Below are 4,360 nucleotides of genomic sequence, written 5' to 3'. Positions count from 1 at the left end.
TGACAAGATAAAAGACATTGTCCCACAGCATCTGAGTTCAGATGAACGCTAACAGGAGGCTTGAGCTTTCGTGTGCCGGCTGTGGTTGCCAGGTTAACGAATCAAAGTCCCTGAAACTCTCGCTTCTGCACAATGTATATCAGTTTTTACTTTGATGCTAATTAGCTGTGTGCCCTTCCACAGGTCAATTCCTTTTCTTTGGACCTCAGTTTCCTCGGTCACCAAACATAAACACAAAACACACCCATGCTCTGAATCCTGTTTGGAGTTAGATGGCACTCCTTACATTCTTTTGGTTCTGTGTGTTTATTCTGCACGTCTGTGTTTGTTGAGGGAAGGGTAGGCTTGTGTCTTAAAGTCAGAGGATGACTGTGAGAATTTTTCTTGTGTGGGTCTTGGTGTTTGAACTCATTCAGGTCTTCAGGTTTAGTGGCAGGCACCTTTACCTGCTGAGCCATCTCATAGGCCCGGTGGGAATCTTTTTTTTTTTTTTAATATTTATTTATTATGTATAGAGTATTCTGTGTGCATGTATGCCTGCAGGCCAGAAGAGGGCACTAGATCTCATTAAAGATGGTTGTGAATCACCATGTGGTTGCTGGGAATTGAACTCAGGACCTTTGGAAGAGCAGGCAATGCTCTTAACCGTTGAGCCATCTCTCCAGCCCCCCATCTCTCCAGCTCCCCCACCCCCCCGGGAATCTTAAGACATGTTTTCTTTTAAATTCCTAGCGCTCCCTGCCCCAGTGTTAACTAAGTCAGAATCCCAAGCAGTGGGAACCCAACAGTTAAGGTTCTAATTGAACTGCGGGGCACCTGGAACCATGAAGTCTTTCAGGTTTGTTCTCTTGGGACTTCAGTTCTTTTCCTTATACCAGGTTAGCTTTAGTCCTGGGCCCATGAAGAGGTACAGCGAGTATCTCTATAACTTAACCCTTTCTCGTTGTGCCCTGGCCACAAAGAGCTTTCTGAGAAACAGTGAAGTTTTTCGGGGGGGGGGGGTACACACAGCCCTGTTTTTGCCACTTTTCCCGCGAACACAGCATTCTCACCTCACATAAGCCACATTCCAGAGAAACTGGATGCTGCTACCTTCCCATAGAAATGCCCCAGGGTGCCTGTGAAATACAGGAGGTGGTAGACAGAGGAGACTACGGTGACACTCTGGATTGAAATAGCCTGGCTTTTCTGGGCCATTGTGGGCCCGTGGCCTCCCCTGTGATCTACTCCTCTGGGTTGTCCAGAACTGCTTAGGATGCTCGCTCTGAGCTGCAGTGGTTGTCTGGGCTGCACAGGTGCATGCTCGGATGTTTGGGCAGAGTAACTCTTTGTGTCTATCTATGTACTGAACAACTTGATACATTTTTTTGTCTTCTTACTGTCGAGCATATGAGCAATTAACCTGGTATGACCAGCTGAAACCTTGCTGGATTCCCCTCTGTTTATCCTCTTGCAAAGCCAACCCTTCTAAGATTTGTGACAGAAGAACTGAAGGAAACCGAACAATAAAGACATCAGGGTTACTGCTGGTTATGTCACAGGCCAGCCTGGTGACAGGAGACAAATTCTAGGCAGACTTCTCCCAGTCCTCGGTTCTGACTAGGGCTCATCCTCAGGGTAGCCTTCACTATGTCTGGCTCCTTCTGCTGTGGGAGCACATTTCACTCCCCTCTCCTCCTACATCCTTCCGAGTCTGTTTAGGGACATACGCCACATCTTTGCTGCCTGACTACCATGGTCTGCTTCCAATGTCCCCTCCTTTCTACCCACTCACCCCTGAGTCTCCCTGTGCTTTGACCAGGTCCTGGCTTAGGTCAAAATGAAGCCCCACATTTATTCATGATTTATCATGATCATCACTGTTGGTGATCTGAATAGTCTTACTTGCTGATATTAGAATGTTTTCCCCTTTGAGCGTCTTCTATGACTTGAATACGATTGTCCTTCTGAAATTCGTGCTGGAGTTTTAGGTCTAAAAAGGGGAACTTCACATGCTGACGGCATACGGAGGAGGAGCTTCGGAAGTGAAAAGTGGTTAGGTTTTGAGACCATCTTCAGGGTGCAGACTGCAGGGTTGGGTACTGGAGAGTTTTAAAGAAGGGAAGAGAAGGGCTGGTGAGATTGCTCAGTGGTTAAGGGCACTGACTGCTCTTACAGAGGACTGGGGTTTGATTCCCAGCTACCACATAGCAGGTTACAGCCACTTGTAACTCCAGTTCAACCCTAGTTCTGAAGGATCAGGATCCTCCACCCTTTCTGACTTCCATGAGCCTTAGGTATGCATGTAGTACACGTCCATGCAGATAAAACATTCTTATACTCGTAGCCGACTTAGTCAGCCAAGTCCCTTTCCCTGTGGCGTGCCCCTTGACCAGCAAGCAAGAATGACCACGAGTTGAGGATTCTTCTCTGATCACACTTTATTGGAGCCTCTTGGTTGAAGCTGGGGGGGGGGGGGGGAACGAGAGGGTACGAAAGCCAAGCAGCAGTTGCTTTTCTAGGGTTGAGGGAGTCAGATACTGTCCTGATTGGTGAATACCCTTCTGCTGAAGCCCGGGGCTTGGATTGGCTAGGGACAAGGCTCAGTTGTGCAAATGCAGGCAAAGGGTGCTCAGCCCCAGGCGGCAACATCAAAAGGATTTGTTTACCTCTAAGCTGCAGGACTGCGCAATGGCGCAATGGCGATGTCCTGACGGCTCCTTACATTTCCCCATGGGGGCCTGGTGCATAGTGGTTGCAAACAGCAGCCTGCTTGGTAGTGTTGCCTTGTGAATTGCCCTAAGGGACCTTGGAGATGATTTTTCCGGCCCTTATTCAAGTATCTGATTTCAATGTTGTCCCCAGTTGAGGTTTTAGACAGGTATGTGTGGTTCCTTTGGGAAGCCCCAAGGCACAGTGGCCAGGCTTCACACTGGCCGGGTCACCATATCCATCTGCACCAAGCTGCGGAACAAGGAACACGTGATTGAGGCTCTGCCTTGAGCCAAGTTCAAGTTCCCTGGCCACCCGAAGACCCATCTCTCAAAGAAGTGGGTCTTCATCAAGTTCAATGCAAATGAATGTGAAAATATGGTCGCTTGCTCCTGTTGGCATGGGGCCAGATATATCTCCAATTCCAGTCCCCCGGACAAGGGGTGGGCCCTGCTTTCCTGAGGACTTCCACAGTGTGCGCCTGTTCCCTACTAAATTACGTTCAGTAATAAGTCTTGATCTTCTCTGAAAAAAAAAAAAGCCTCATATATGTAAAATAAAAATAAATCTAAACTTTAAAAAAAAAATGAAGAGAAGGAAGAATGTCGAACACGCCATTCCTGTCCCTTGCCATATGACGATGCCCTGTGGTGCCCTGGGACTCTGTCACCAAGGCTGTGTGCCAGCGGTGACTCCTGCCTTTCAGCAATAACTGTGAACCCAAACAAACCACTCTGTCTTATAATTTGCCGTGAGTAGTAACACAGGACTGGGACATTCATTATTAGTAACAGAAGATGGAGTAAAGCAAACGGAACAACTGGGTGCTGTCTCTGAAAGACACGTAGAATACTGGCTTCTCAGGACCCAGGTCAGCCTGGAGCTTGGGGCTCCCTGGCCTGAGAAAATGCCTGATGAACCCTAGTTTGAGTTCTTGTAAGACTTCCTGATTCCTTAGAATGCTAATGGGCCCGAGGTCTTTGGAAACAGACTCAGCATTCCCCAAGTTTGCTTGACCTCTTCTGTGGGGTCCTGGCTATCTGAAAGTTAAAGTGGCATGAAGTGCCCTCGCAGAAGCCGGACTGCCCCTCAGCTGGAGAGTCCAGCAGCTTCACTAACCATCTATTTATAACACAGGGATTAAAGGTAATTCAATTAACCCCCTTCATCATAGTAGTAAAGAATCTGAGCTCCCAGAGGTCCGAGGAAGGCAGCAGGACAGGCAACTAGATGGTGAGAGACCCACAAGAAACTACAATTCAGAAGTCCACATTCACTGAACCAGAGCTCTCTTTTAAAACTGGATGATTAGAAATCAGCTGACAGTAACAACATCATATTTGGGGACAGAAGCTCTGAGTGGTTCGCAGGGCACACAGCCTCTCAGTGAGAGCCATGGCTTCCGGCCTTCTCCAGCTGGTGGACCACAGGAACAAGCCTGAGTAATAGGACATGAATAGGGGTGATCCAAGTGGCTTCTGAGTTGTCCCTCAGGGGTCAAGTCACAAAACCAGCGACTCCTCCATCTTCCTTCCTGGTGGGTTAGAACACAAAGGAAGTTGATAAGCCGGAAACACACCATCAGGGCAGCACCGGGCCTGAAAGGCAAAAGACAGAGAGGAAGGCACATTGTCATGGAAGGACCTCAGTGTAGAGTCACCTCACCATC

The 4,360-nt window shown here is 48.3% G+C and overlaps 1 pseudogene; it reads left to right on the top strand.

Annotated features, from left to right (window-relative positions):
• Window positions 1-2,676: 2,676 nt before the first annotated feature.
• LOC125404185 (small nucleolar RNA SNORA70) lies at window positions 2,677-2,800 on the top strand (annotated as a pseudogene).
• The last annotated feature ends 1,560 nt before the right edge of the window (window positions 2,801-4,360 follow it).

The sequence above is a fragment of the Myodes glareolus genome, chromosome 6, assembly GCF_982192425.1.
Source record: "Myodes glareolus chromosome 6, mMyoGla1.1, whole genome shotgun sequence".
In the NCBI taxonomy this organism is placed as follows: Eukaryota; Metazoa; Chordata; class Mammalia; order Rodentia; family Cricetidae; genus Myodes; species Myodes glareolus.
This window is presented reverse-complemented; position numbering and strand designations above follow the sequence as displayed.